This window comes from Rousettus aegyptiacus, unplaced genomic scaffold (assembly GCF_014176215.1).
Source record: "Rousettus aegyptiacus isolate mRouAeg1 unplaced genomic scaffold, mRouAeg1.p scaffold_m13_p_13, whole genome shotgun sequence".
NCBI classification, from domain to species: domain Eukaryota; kingdom Metazoa; phylum Chordata; class Mammalia; order Chiroptera; family Pteropodidae; genus Rousettus; species Rousettus aegyptiacus.
In genome coordinates, this window is record NW_023416288.1 from 1,784,494 (window position 1) to 1,800,433 (window position 15,940).

Consider the following 15,940-nt stretch of genomic DNA (forward strand, 5'->3'; position numbering starts at 1 on the left):
AGTAAATGTAATGCTTGACTATAGAATTTAATCTGAGAAAGGAAGTAAATGAGGATAAAAGAGGAGCAAGTGTAAGTGAAATGTGGAGAAAACAATGCATTGTAGATTTTGATGTGGTAGAAGATTCTTGAAGGTCAAGAATTAGAAGAAGTAAGCTAGAAAGACAAAGTAATGGTCAGAAACAGGTAATATGGAGGGTTATAGTTATTGGTAAAAATGAAATCTATAATATGACCTTTGAAGGAGGTGAGGTCAAGAAACTGAGGAGTCAATTTGCTGAGGTCATCAAGAATCATAATAGGAATATATTGGGAAGGAGGACAATAAGTCAGGAGTTAAAACCTTTAAGGAATAATGGAATGTAATCAGTGAGTTGATAGGTGACTATCACAAAAAAAAAGAGCAGTAGGCAGCATTGTATAATGACATAACACAAAAGCTGAATGCTTTTAGAGAGGAGTGAAGGAGAATGACCTAGAAGTAACAAAGAGGAGCAAGGAAGATACCAACCTTGCCCCCACCCCCAGACCTACTAACCAGAGAAATGTGGAAGAGAAAGCAGCCCCTATTTGAGTAAGTTGCAGGAGCAGCTTTATCTAAGCTATATCTCCAGGAAAGAGTCAACTTTCAGTGAGAGAAAGGATGAAACAGATTCATCTTCTCCATTGAGTGGAGAAGTTGAACATATAGAAAGCTTTGCTGCTGATGGACCATGAAATTGAAAAGGCTTACTGAAACTCTTTAAGGGAGGTGAAAAACAGTGGAAGGTGGGGTGAGAAAAGGAAAGGTGTAGCATCATATGAGTATTGGAGTCTGAGAAATGGAAATGAATGGGAAGACATGGACATTTTGAAGAGACAAATACAATGTTAAAAGGCAGAATAAAAATAGTAATGGTAGTGGTGAGGTAAGTATGGAAAGGTTTTGCTAGGAACATAAAAAGCCTTATGGATCTCACTTGAGCCCCTACTTTATGTTAAAAGACCAGCAGGGCATTTACTGTGTGTGTGGAAACGTGATTTTTGGAGTATATGTATACCATTAGGAAATAATTAGAAATGACATAGACAGGAAATATGGTGACTGATTACAGAAGTCTCTTCCTTATCTGTTGTTTCACTTTCCATGGTTTTGGTTACCCATGGCGAACCTCAGCCTGAAAACATTAAATGGGTAATTACAGAAATAAATAACTTGTAAGTTTTAAATTGCACACAGTTCTGAGTAGTATGATGAAATCTTGTGCCATACCACTCAAAAAGGATGTGAATCATCCCTTTGTCCAGCATACTCATGCTGTATATACTCCCCACCATTAATCACTTAGCAGCCATCTTGGTTATCAGATTGACTATGGAGGCATCTCCATGCAGGCGTTCAAGTAACCCTTATTTTACATAATAATGGTCATTTACATAACTTTTATTATAGTACATTGTTATAATTGTTCTATTTTATTATTAGCTATTAGTGTTAGTCTCTTACTATGTCTAACTTATAAATTAAACTTTATCATAGATACATAGATACAAAAAAAGCATAGTATATATAAGGTTTGAAAGTATTCATGGTATCAAGCATCCACTGGGGGTTTTGGAATGTATTCACGGAGGATAAGGGGGGACTACTATACTGAGGATAAGGATTTGTATAGCAGCCCAGAGAGTTTTAGGCTTTGAATACCAGCATGGGACTCCATTGGAAATTATTGATAAGGGTAGTGAAGAGATGAAATTTGAGTTTGGGAATATTGGTCTGGTAGCAAAAGGGTTGAAGCTGGAAGTGGTGAGATCAAGTAGCTGCAGCAATTCAAGGAGGAAGCCATCAGGACAAGGAGGAGGGGCAGTCAATGGTAGAGAGAGAAAGGAGTGGATCTAGAGACATTCTCAGAAGAGACTCTGATGGATATTGAGGTAGATGCTAGAGACAAAGAAGAACAGAGCATTAATGATGAGGCTGAGGTTTCAATTTGGGGTGACTAGGAGAATGATGGTAACATTCACAGGTGACACTATGATATCCAAGTGAATAAATTTTGCCAAGAGTTAGAGATATGGGAAAAGCTTTAATCAAGAATAGCTGCTAGACTGTACTTGGTAGATTCTAAAGGGATGGCAAGAGCATTTAATTTAATCTATCACTCTATCCTTACCCCCACCCCAAACTGCAGTATTGAAAGCAGTCATTCAGCTTCTAGTATTTTTCCTTTCCCTTCCATGGGGCTGTGTGGAACAACCTCCTGTTCTCTTGTATTTTTGTTTGACTTTGAGAAAAAGGACATGTTCAGAGAACATTTGGTACAAGCAGAACATAAAGCATTTGCTGGGGTTAAGGCAGGATCACAAATTAAATTCTAATAGGGACGAATGGCCACTCAGCCTGGAGAGGCACACCTGAATCTCATGACTGCTCCTGTGGCACCATTTCTGTCCACAGACTCAACTTGGCAGATTGCCTGGGAGTCAGGAGGGACTTTGGGCAGCCATGTTCCTTCTTCAGTTCAACAGTATACTAATTTGGAGGGAAAAAAAGGAGGGGGGATGGGATTATGGGAAAGACTGTGCTAAGAAGAAATGGCATTGAGTATAAAAAGGGAATTAGAAAAAAAGAAAATTATGTAAATTGGCCATAATTATACAGAAAAAAGTATTAAATTCTAATACAACAGACTTTAAAAAATTAATTTGCTTCTTCATAGTGCAGGCTTCCTCTCTGGTTTCCTGTTTTGACTCCCCATCATTCATACAGGCCTATATTATGTTGGTGGCTTAGGAAGAAGAAAGATGCTTCTTCACTTATGTCCAGGATGACTGATAGTTTTCAACTTGTATAACAACTCTAGTTGATTCATAGAAAATACCTGGAATGTTTTATCAAGATCAATTTTAAGTCCAAGTCTGGGTACAGAGGGCGAGAATGTTAAGATCAATGAGTGATGTCTGCTGTGGATTCAGGAAGCTCCATTAGTACCTCAATTGCCATAGATGACTTAGATAGTTTGCTTCAGACAATTTTCTAAGCAGAATGCCCCTTTACCTTCCAATTCTATTACCTTCTTAATTCATATCTCATTTATCTCATCCTTTTCTTTCCATTAGAAGCCTTTATGGTGACTCCAGCTGACGAATTCATGAGGAATACTGTGTGTTCTTCAAGTGACTTCCTGGAGATTTCATAGTCACCAAAACGTCTGAACCCCCTGAGGAGTGAGTGCTCAGGCTTTACCCTCCCACCAGCTGGGTGGCATGATGTTGACCTCTGACTATTTGGCCCAATGTTGAGGCTGGAGTGGGCCAGTGAGAAGAGGTGGCTGAGAACGGGGATGTTCAATCTACAGAAAATTACTCAGATATCAGATGGCCCCAAAGGAAGGGAGAAGGGGGGAGGGACTGGCAATGCAGATCCCATTGTCCCAGAGGATTCTGGGACCACAGCTCTTTCCATGCTGAAATTGATACTAGACGTGTCCAATCTAGTGAGCCAATAGTAAGATCTTTCAGACTTCAGTGGGCCCTCAGCTAGCACCTGGTGACAGGGGCTCACAATCCAACTCTAAAAAGGAACTCCCAGTAACGTTGTCTGGTGTGCTGAGCAGGATTCTAATTCCAGCAGGTGCAGGAAAGAAATCCAAAAACATCAGTTAGGAGGACACTGAGAGGGATTTAAAATATATGGTGCCCAGGTCTCATTCCCAGAGTGAGGTGTGGGACCTGCGCATTATGATCTTTAAAGCCTCTGGGTTAATTCTCATGTGCAACCAAGGCTGAGAACTACTGTTCTATACCAGTCTCCAGGTCACCACACAATGTTTCACCTCATTACACTCTGCTGAGAGCAGAATCTGTGAGACTTCCTCCCTCGTCTTTGAACTCCTCCCAACAGATTATAAACTCCAAGAGAGGCAATTGAGCCATGTACTTACCTTGTCTCTTTTCCCCAAGTCTAAACTGTTTGACCCTCAGCTCTCACTCCCGGTAAAATGCTGTTCTGACCCTTTTACTCACATATACCTACCTATGTCCCAGCCTCCAATACCCAACTTCAGCCATACCTGCTGCCTCAATTTCTCTCTATGGTAGGGTATAAGAGTGATCACTATTGTTTCCATATCATTTGCATAATATTCTCCATGGTTCTATATATACAGTAGTCTTTTCTTCTCTATCAACTTGCATGGCAGACAAACCAAATCAAGTTTTCAGAACAGACACTAGTTAACTCAAACAGCAGCTAAGTGGACCCAATTACCTTTCAGTTTCCTTCCAGCTCCCATGTTCTTTGATACATCACAAATAAAGTAAAATCATCACCATCATCATCTGGACTGAGGAGGAAACCAGTATTCTAAATTAGTAAAAAGGATGAAGGAAGGAAGAAAATGGAAGAAATTAAAGAAAAGAGAGAGGGAGAGGGAGAGGGAGAGAGAGAGAGAGAGAGAGAGAGAGAGAGAGAGAGAGAGAGAGAGAGAGAGAGAGAGAGAGAGAGAGAAGGAAGGAAGGAAGGAAGGAAGGAAGGAAGGAAGGAAGGAAGGAAGGAAGGAAGGAAGGAAGGAAGGAAGGAAGGAAGGAATCAGAAGCAAACAATGTTCCAAAATGGCATTTCTTTCATGTATTAAAAAGTAATTGAGACTCATTGCTAACAAAGTATTACCAATTCAGGAAGAAGTTTATAAAGTTCAGGTGTCAATTTTTAAGATATATGACAAATTTGAAGTATAACTATTAAGAAGGAAGACAAAAATTATCACTATTTGTAAACAATATGCTTAGACCTGGAAAACAAGGATTGATTGAAATCGGTTTTAGAATTAATGACAGTTGTGTAGTCAGATTAAAATAAAGATACAGAAATGGAAATTTAGGAAAATCATTAGTACCTAGATAATTTAAATATTATTTAAAAACTTATTTATGCTTTTTACTTGGCTTTGCATACTCATGCTTCACAATAGAGCAAAAATAAACTTTGGCCACATCTATGTTAAAGATTTTATAATATAAATACTGTACTAGAAGAATGTAACTATTAAAAGACAGCTTCCATCATTTTCCAATATATACAAATATCAAATCATTATGTTGTACACCTGAAAGTACTATAAAATTATGTCAATTATAGCTCAATCTTTTTTTAAAAAAAGACATCTTTCTTTATACAGGCAGCATTTCTGAGGTCAAGAAAAGGTTGAAATAAGGGTGCGGCTGAAATTCAGCCAGTCTGCACTAGTCTGCCTCTCCAGTTTCCGTCTCTCCCTACCCCCAAATCCTTTCTCTGGGACTTCATTCCTGGCCTCAGCATTTTCCATCAACAAAAAGGTTAAATAAACTCTACACAGCAGAGGCCAACAAAACCCTGGGCTGGGATTTTTATAGGCCTTGCTGCACTGCACTTCCAAGGGTAGAATCCGAGCAGTGATCTGATTCGAGAATCATACATCTCTCATAGAAGAGGTCCTCTCAGTTTCTCAGGAAGATCAATCATTATGTGCTGGTCTCTTGACTTTACCAGAGAAAAGAGATTCCATTCATCTACCTGTGTTCAGTTTTTATTTTAGTTTAATTGGTATCCAGGTTGCACTTGCTCAGTATCCAGGTTGCATTTGTTTGTAATTTCACCTTAAAACTAATTGCTTAGTTTTAAGCAATATTTTATAAGCTTAAATTAATCTTATGGGATTCTATGGCTTTTAGGGCAATTCCTCTTCCCATTAGAATATAAGGACCATATTCTAGTTTTTATTTTATGGAGTCAAGTGCAGAGAGATGTGAGAAGTGTCTTCGATTCAAGCACTTCCTTATTATATGATACATTTTTGTGGAATTACAAAATGCCCTTTGGATTGCAGGTAAGAGGTGCATTATACAATTAGAGGAAGGCACCCTGATATTGGTACACTATTCTTGGCAGTCAATAGTGTATTGATGGCATATTAGCCAAAAAAATATTGACTTCTACTTCATCAATCCTCCCCCTCAAATCTATGAAAGCTGAAATTTCTCATTAAGCCACAAGGTGGCAGATTAATTGCAGGAGAAACAAACTAGTACAAAAGCAATAGAGAAATTTATTCAGCTAAAGTAAAATAAAGAAATATCCCGCTCCATCCTATCAGTCTCTGTATAGTAGTACTCTCTGATGAAAAGTTACACTCGATTAAAAATAAAACTGGTTTTAAAGGCTTTCTTAAGTGTTTTACTATTCCTATGAAACAAAACAAAAACAAAACAAAACTTAAAACTCTCTGCTCATTTAATAACAGTCTTCCTGAACACACAGTTTATTTGAGTTCTACCTGACAAATGCCTCTCATGGAAACCCCATATTCGACTCCCCGCATTCAGGAATTTTCAATTCTCTGTCCTTGTCAATCAGTTGGATTATTTACGATGGTGTTATCTTTTTTAGCGCCAATAAGTACTGTCATTATTGATTCATTCATTGTCCACCTGAGCCTGGTTGAGACTCCCACAACTAGTCCTACTTGCCCTCTCTGCTTCCAGTCTCTTCCCCTTCCAACCTACAGCCACCACAGTCACCTTTCTAAATCTCCCAAGAGATCATGTCACTCTCCTGCTTAAAAGCCCACTCCACTGGTATGGGATCAAATGCAAATTCCAAAGCATAGCACATAGGGTCTTTCCAACCTGGCCTTCGACCACCTTTACACACACACACACACACACACACACACACACACACACACACATACACACACACAGAATTCAACAACACATTTTGGCTGTCTGCCAAACATGTCATTCTTTTTATATCTCTTTGTTTGCATACACTATTGCCTCTATCTAGAATGCCTTTCCCTGCCTGTGTCCAGCAAACACCCAGTCCCATGTGCCTTGCTTGATGCTTTCAGGAGGACCTATGGTGTTCCTTCCTGTCTGATTTCAGTACTCTGCTGAGTTTTCTCCAATTGAACTCTCCCAGTGATAAACAACTGATAAGATTTTACATCTGTCTTTCCTGGTAAACGTAATCTCTTTGTGCAGGGAATGGAATAAGTGATTGATAGGATGTTAATTTCCAAATAAATTTCCAGAAAGTACCCAGGGAGGAGCTTAAGCCTCTTGTCTGGTGCACAAGCCAGTCACCCACAAGGCTATAGGGGAATGGATGGGAAACAATGGCTTCAGATATGAAAAGTCATTGATTGGATAAATATTACTGATATTTTTTTCAACAGAAAACCTGTGGCTCCTTGGCAGCCAGAGAGTGCACCAGGCTCTAGGAGTGAGGAGAGCCATAGAAATCAGCTTCTTGTATTCTATCCAACAAGGAAATACGGGGACTATATCTGTTCCATAGTAATGATGCCTCTCCCCACATTTTCCAAACCCTCCACTTTCCACCCCTCTGCCCTGCTTTGTTTTCTCCAAGCTGCAGTGGATACATGCCTGCTTCTTTCTCCTTAACTAGGTAGGATTTTCCTGAGGGCTGTTAGCACTGAGCATTTTTAACAGCTCTCATTCACTGTTGCTTAAGCTAATTGCAGGATGTTTTAAAATGTCTGAGGGCAAAACCTGGACAAATATGCTGAGTTAAACTGAGTAGTCATTAAAAAGTCAAAACACATCCTACTCTAGGCCCCGTTAACACTACCATGGATCCGTAGTATTTTTGGAAGTTTCCATGATAACAGCTGTTCTTTTTAGTACTAAGTAATCCCATGTGCATGTGATCATCAGTGGGTTCTATGCCCATTACAATTTTAATAGAAAGAAACATCAAAAACTAAAAATTTAACAAACTATTAACTCATTTAGTAGACTGGTTATCCCATGTGAATTATTCAGATTCTTCGTTTTTCCTTTTTGTTGCTCATTTTAGTAGAATAAATCTTGAGCATGGAGTAGAAAATAAAATAATAATAATTTCAGACGTGACTCTGACACTTTCAACTTGTGTAACTTTGGCTAAGTCATATAACATCTGAGTCACAGTTTCCTCACCTGAAAAATGTGGGTAAAATCCACCTTACTCACACAGGAGGAAGCTGTGAGGCTCATAATGAGAAATATGTTTTAAAAATGTTTTATAAACTATTTTTAAAATAATAACTTCCTGATTTGTTAGTACTACCACAGAGAAGGGATGGAGAAAATGAAAGAAGATGGAAACAAAATATCTACTTGGTAGCACACTTTGACGAAAAAAGATTAAAATTACTGTCTCCAATTAGATTTTGAGGTTATCAGTGTCTTTTCTTTGCCACTTCAAATGTATTTAACATAAATCAAATTAGAAGACAAAGTTCTAAAATCAAAAGAACAAACCATTTGTGTTAAGACATATGAAATCAGTCATAGAGGAAGAAACTATTTGTAAAATGAGGCCAATCTACTCTATTCTTGGACTGTCTTCCCCCTCTTTAAATAGGTTTCAACATCTCTAAAAATTCATTTTATCCTGTAGAAATGTAAATTAGTATTATTTGTTCATTCCATTTTGAGAGGTTGCATATCCTCGTGTCTATAATTTTATGAGTAGGTCAGCACAGTCATGTTTAGGATGCCTGACACAATCTGGGGATTTAGAGCTTGCCCTGCTCTCACCCTGAGTGATGCTTGTAGTTGGGACAAAGCTGAAGGATGACCCGGATCGAGTCACCTTGGGACTGAGGCTTTGCAATGCTTAGGAAGGCAATTCTTGGGCAGGGAGCTCCCCGGGGACCTTGAGAGCTAGCCAAGTGGGGAGATGAGTCAGCATGCAGCTCCCCAGCCATGACACAGAGACCACAGCGGAAGTTCTTCCCACCTCAAGTTTGGCAGAGTTCTGCCAATTCATCCTCACACAGCAGAATTCTTACTGGGAACCTGAGAACACCCTAGACTGCTATGTGACACAGAGTAGGAAGCTTGGTAGAAGGCCGAGCAAAGCTCCAGAGCCATGGCCTGAATGCAGGCTTTGTTCAGGTCCCCCTCCTCCACCTTAGAGCAAGGAGAGCAGTTTGGAACCATTTTGCTTGGAAATAGAGATAAAGAGGGGTGACTCCACTGGTCTTGTTACATTTTGCTGTGTTTATTCCCATTGAGAAATCTGTTTCATCAAATAAGCTATTACTTCAGGGAGAATGGATTCCTGCGGGTTGGGATTCTTAGCAGGTTCCATAATATCCAACTGTTGAATGGAAAACATGGATATCCCCTCTTCAGTCTAGTGGGTTTTCTGGGGATTTCCATAACCAGAAGCTGCTTCCTGGGGAGAACTCTAGCCTGGAGAGGAAGGTGCCCCTCATTGTGCAACAGACATGTGTGCAAACCTGTGTAGTTTGTTTCTTGGTTTTATTTTCTCCAGGAAGAAAGCCTGGATTAGAAATATGTAGAAGTAAGGGGGAGCTGAAATTTTTCAGCAGCTTCAGGCACTGCTCAGCACTAACCGGTAACTGTCAATCTTACTGACAACTAGCCATCCTTTAGGATTCAACCTCTGTCTCACCTAAATGGAGGTGAGATGATCTGCCTTTAGTTATCCTGTCATGGACTTCCCCTTTCCTGGACTATTAGTCGATAAGAACAGGTTCTATCTTGAACACTTATCACCCCCACTGTCTAACACTGTATGAACTCAATATACATTTGCAAAATGAGCCAAATGAGTGAATGAATAAATGAATGGTCTATTGTAATTGCTCACTTTCTAGTCTGTCTCCCCTCTAAACTGGATATTGTCTTAGGAGCTGTCTGCCTTTTTTTTACCAGGACTGTGTAGCCACAGGTAGTACCAGACTATAGCTATTTAAAATATGGAAGGAAGGGTGGGGCTGAGGTATCTCGGTTCTCTAGGAGTTTGTCTTCTAGATGAGGAGGTCAGATTAACACATATTGAATAATTTGAGCACAATAAGCAGCTAAACTGGTAGCTGTGACATTCAGAGGGTATGAAATGCCCAAAGAAGAAGAGGTGGTGCAAGATGAAGATGGATTACCTGGAGACTGAGAGGACCAGAAAGCTCTGCCCCAGGAAAGACTGGCCAGGGGGCCAACTATGTGAACAGAGTTTTGTGGAGACAGTATTGGGAGTTCAGAGGCTTTGAAAGGAAAAGAAGTACTGCTCACTGATCTAAGGCAATTGGACTTAGGTTATAGACATTGAACAGAATGAGTAGAGGAGTGAAAATCCTACGTCCCTTTTCCCCAGCCTCACTGCCTGGTTACCATAAAATCAAGTTGAACTCAACCTCCAAAACAACCTGTTTTAGCGGGCAAGGCAACAATAGTGATACCTATTCTGCTCAACTAACTCTAGCTCTCTATTCATTGGGCACTTGACAAGTGCTTTGCATGAAAGGTTCACTCAAAACAGATGTTAACAGCATTTGAGTGTCAGGAGAATCTACTAGACTTCTAGTTGGGTTAGGAGACAGAATTCTCCAAGTGATGGAATACAAATGCAAAGAGAAACTGTGAGATAATAGAAAATATATATATTGATCTCTGTCCCCAATTCCTGGCATGAACTCCTGAAACCTTGTAATTTCCTAAGTGATAAGATTACTAGGATCAGCTTGTTCTACTGAAGTGACTCTGGGTGGGCTCCTGGATGGAGGCTGGTCACCAGAAAGACCAAGCCATAATTAGAAGCTTGGAATTTTCAACTCCCCTCAATCTTCTCCAGAGAGGGGAGAGGGGCTGGAAATGGAGTTAATAATTGATCATGCCTATGTGAGGAAGCCTCCATAAAATCCAAATAGTACAGTGTTCAGGGAGCTTGTAGGTTGGCAAATCAAACCAGGAGGGTGATGCACACTAACCTCACAGGGACAAAAGTTCCTACCTACGCTTAGGACCCTCCCAGACTTCACCTTCTGTATCTCTTCCCCTGGCTATTGATCTGTATTTTTTCTCATATCTTTTAATAAACTGGTAATGTAAGTAAATGTTTCCTTGTGTTCTGTGAGCTTCCCTAGCAAATTGATTGACTCCAAAAAGGGAGGAGGTCTGGGAAGTTCTGATTTATAACCAAGTCAGACAGAGGTGGGTAACATGGGGACCTACTACTTGCGATTGGCATCTGAAGTGTGGTTGGGGTGGGAAGGGGCAGTCTTGTGGGACTGAGTCTTCAATCTGTGGGATCTGACACTGGCTCCAGGTAAATAGTGTCAGATTTAAGTTAAGTTGTAGGGCACCCAACTGGTACGGTGGAGAATTGCTGATGTGGGAAAAACTTCCACACATTTGGTGACCAGCAGTTTCAGAAGTAAAGTGTGTGGTGTGAGTATTAAAGGAGATACACAGGAGTTTTTCCCTACATAAGAGGAGAACTGTAGGTTTTTCTTTGTAGAAATCTAAGCCTGGAATGCCTTACTAAACGAGTTGGACTACCATACTCATTAACTTCTTACTCCTAATTCATGCAGGTGCAAAGATTTCTAGTCAACCCATATGTTTCAAAGTTTTACTAATAAAATAGGATTTCTAATTCTCTTTATGTTAGCCACTCCTCTCCCTAGTGCATATTCACAGGGGAAGTATTGAAATAACCATCTCCTTGGAGAACTGACCTCAAATGCTAACTAACCCCCTTATTTCTGATTAGAGCTCTTCAAATGATAACTAACCATCCTTTCGATTTGAATTTAAACTAATCTAGCCACCTACGTGTTACACAATGCCTATGATGAAATATTTAAAACACAATCTAATATGAAACTCGGATGGTTTAAAACCTTTCAATAGCTTCCCCTTTCTCTACAGAATGAAGTTCAAACCTCTTGACTCCTTAGCTTGACTTAAATATCCTCCATTATTTACCCCCTGCAGACTCATGTCCTGCCACCTCCTGTCACCACCCAACACTTGGATCAGGATGGAATATTTAGAATTACCATCCTGCCCACCTTACCTGTTCACACCTCTGTACCTTCACACCAGATATTCCCCATCTTTTTCAGACTCACCCCATCCAATGTAACCATCCCTTATTTATCCTCTAATAATTTCTCAGGATGCAAGAGTAAAGTACAAAAATTAATTGTGTATCCAAATATGAACAATGAAGAATTGGAAATTAAATTCAAAATTATAGAATTGTGTACAACAGCATCGAAAAATATAAATCTGACAAAATGTATCCAAGTTTTATACATTAGTAACTATAAAAACTTGATGAGGAAAAAAACTGCATAAATGGAGAGATATCCTGTGTTTGTGAATCAGAAAACTTGGCATTGCTAAGATGTTAATTTTTCCCAAAGTGATTTATAGATTGCAATCCCAATCAAAATCCCAGTATGCTTTTTTATAGATATTGACAAACTGGTTCTGAAATGTATATGGAAGGCCAACATTTCGGGAATAACCAAACAATTTTGAAAAGGAAGTACTAAGTTGGAAGGCTCACACTACCTGATTTCAAAATTTGCTATAAAGCCATAGTAATAAAGAGAGAGCGGTCCTGATCTAAGGATAGACATATAGTTCAATGGAGCAGAACAGAAGGTCCAAAAATAGATTTTGACCAATGTGATAAAATAATTCAATGGAGAAGGAATAGCCTTTTCAACAAATTGTGCTGAAACTACTTGACATTGACAAGTAAATTAAATAGATAGGTAGAGAGAAAGAGAGATAAAATTACATTCTGCCCGTTATTCACATCATAGAAAAAAATGAACTAAAATCAAATTATAGCCTAAATGTAACCTTAAACTGTATAACTTCTAGAAAAGAAAATAGAAGAATATATTAATGATTTTCTGTTTCACAAAAATTTTTTCTGAGAGAACACAAAAAGCACAAAGCATGAAATTTAGAAATTACTAAATTCAAGTTTATCAAAATTAAAATATTCAATCTGAAAGCCACTGTACTAGGGTGAGATAGAGGGGTTTTCTGTACAAGAAACTGGCTCACGATTATGGAGGTTAAGTCCCACAATCTGCTGTCTGCAAGCTGAAGAGCCAGGAAAGCTAGTGGTATAATCAGTATGGAGTCTGAAGGCCTGAGAACCAGGGAAGCTGACAGTGCTCCAGTCTGGGTCTGAAGATCTGACAATCAAGAGTACCAAGGGCAGGAAAAGAGTTTGTCTCAGCTTAAACAATCCAGGAGAAAGAAAAAAGAGAGAGTTCTTCCTTCTTCTATTTCTTCTATTTGAAGTCTCAATAGATTGGATGATGCCCACAGGCATTGGAGAGAGCAACCTATTTTACTGAGTCCACCAACTCAAATGCTAATCTCATCTGGAAACACCCTCACAGACACACCCAGATATAATGTTTAACCTGAGCACCCCCTGGCCGGTCAAGTTGATACATTAAATTAACCATCCAACCACTTCTAAGAAAATGAAACACACATCATAATTAGAGTGGAAATATTTGCAGAATACACATTTTGATAAAGGACTTGTGTCCAGAATATATGAAGAGCTCTCGGAAAGAAAACAAACAAACCAATTAAAAATTGAGCAACAAATTTAAATAGGCACTTCACCAAAGGAGATGTATAGATATAAAATAAACAGATAGAGCTGTTCGACATCATCAACCATCAGGGAACTGCAAATTCAAACCACAATGAAATATAACAATACATCTGTTAGAATGGGTGGAAACTGAGGAAATCATGCCTCAGTGAGGATGCAGAGCAACTAGGACTCTTGTGTAAGTTGCTGTTGGGAAGGTGCAGTGGTACTTTGGAAAACTGAGTGGTAGTTTCTTACGAAGTTAAACATGTATTTATCATAAGGCCCAGCAAACTCATCCCAAGATAAATAAAAACTTATGTTCAAACAGAAACCTGTTCATGGATGTGTATAGCAATTTTACTCATACTCATCAAACACTGGAAACAACCCAAATGAATCTCAACTGGTGAATAGATAAACAAACTTGTAGAATACTATTCTACAAGAAAAAGGAATGAATGAATGACATATGTAACAACATGACTGAATTTCAAATGCTTTATGGGTAAGTGAATAAAGCCAGATTCAGAAGTCTACTTATTTTATATCATTCTAATAAGGCAAAACCAGAAAACAGATCAGTGATTTCCAGGGCCTAGTGGGAAGGAAGGGGCAGAAGGGAATTTGGAAGGATAATGAAACTGTTCTAGCTTGATGGTGGTAATGGTCATATTACTGTTTGTCAAAAGTCAGAACTGCCAAAAGGTTGATTTTTGTTGAATGTAAATTGTCTCAATAAATTTTTTAAAAATTTAAGAAAAGGATCTCTCTCATACTCTTAGGACCTCAGAGTCCATGAGCACTGCATTTAACAATTAACTTTCAGAATCTCTTTGAATTTGTTGGAGGTGATCATTTACTGATGATTAATTTGTGAATATTCATTTGACTCTGGTCTGCAAGAAGAAAATGCAAAAAGTATTCTATCCCTCTTATTCATTTTCTTTTTTTCTTTCCCTCTGTTTTCTCTCTCCTCATTTTCTCTCCCTCTTTAGTAAATGTATACCCATCTCTATATGTTGCTGGGAGTAGTATCTGGAGATGGACTTATGCCACCATCGATAAAGGCGCTTTTTGCAAACTTAATTATGTGGAGCTGCAAAGCTATACTAACATTGGAAACTCTAGGATGAGCTTTAATTACCAATGTAGCTGTTTGGGGAGGCACTAATAATTTATATGGAAGCTTTCAGATCGTCCTGTTACCAGCAATCAAGTGTCTGCATTGTGGGAGGCAGGGGCTGGGTCCTTGGTTCCCTCACAAAAGATTGAATGGAGGTCCAGTGTTCGGAGAAGAAAGAGTGAACAAAAAGTAGAAAATAGAAGTGATTCTATTAAGTAAAGTAGGCAAAGTACACTTGGAAGAAAGTCCAAGTAGGCAGCTTGATAAAAATCGAGTGTACTTTGAAATTAGGGTTCTGAATTTTGATGGCCTATAGTTTCTTTGTTCTCCTCTGTCCCTCTTACCTTGAACAGCACAAATTCCCACTTTTCCCTCAGACCCTCCTACTCCAAGCTGGGGCCTGTGTAGTGTCAGCCAGAAGAAGGGAAGTCAAGTGCCTGCGCCCTGAAGATTTTGAGGGTAGGCACATGCTCAGTTAACTCGTTTTGCCTATAGCAGTCGAGTGACTCTAGAGTAAGGTCATATAATGGTCATCTGCAGTGAATTGATAGGAAGATCTCAGGGTGGGTGGGGAGAAGGGGGTGAGGAAGGTGTCAGGCACTATGAGGCTTCTTACCTGCCTGTCTTCTGATCTTCCAGGAACAATGGAGGCTCTAGAAACCTGCCTGATAACTGGTTTTACAAATTCTGCTGAGCTGGTCTCAGGGGCCTAGTTCACCCTTCATTGTCCCTCTCCCTCCAGCTCATCTACGTACCTCCTTCTCCTCTCTCTTTCTCTCTCTTTCTCTCTCTCTCTCTCTCTCTCTCTCTCTCTCTCTCACCCTCTCTCTCTCCCTCTCTCTCAACTTTTTGCAGTGAACATTTTCAAACATTTACAAAAGTTTATATCACCCAGCTTCAAAAATTATCAATTTATAACCACCTTTGTTTCAAGTAAACCCCTACCTACCCCTTACCTTTAGTTATTTTGAAGCAAACTCCAGACATAATATTATTTCTTTTATAAAGGTTTCAGTATGCATCTCTAAAATATATAGATTACATTTAAAAAACAACTACAATTCTATTACTACACTTAAAATTGTAACAATAAATTTATTGATATCATTAAATATTAGTATTCAAATTTCCAATTGTCTCATACATGGTTTTATTTTGTTTTACATAAGTGTGTTTTAAAAAGTTTGCTTGAACTAGGATCCAAACAAAGTATACACATTCAGATTGGTTGCTGTGTTTCTTATGCCTCTTTAAATCTATAGGTTTCCCCTCTATTTTTTTTTTCTAATAAACTTTATTATTTAGAATAGTTTTTAGATTTATGGAAAAGTTGGGAAAATGATAGAGAGTTCTCATATACCTCATACCTAGTTCCCCTATTTTTAACATCTTATATTGATA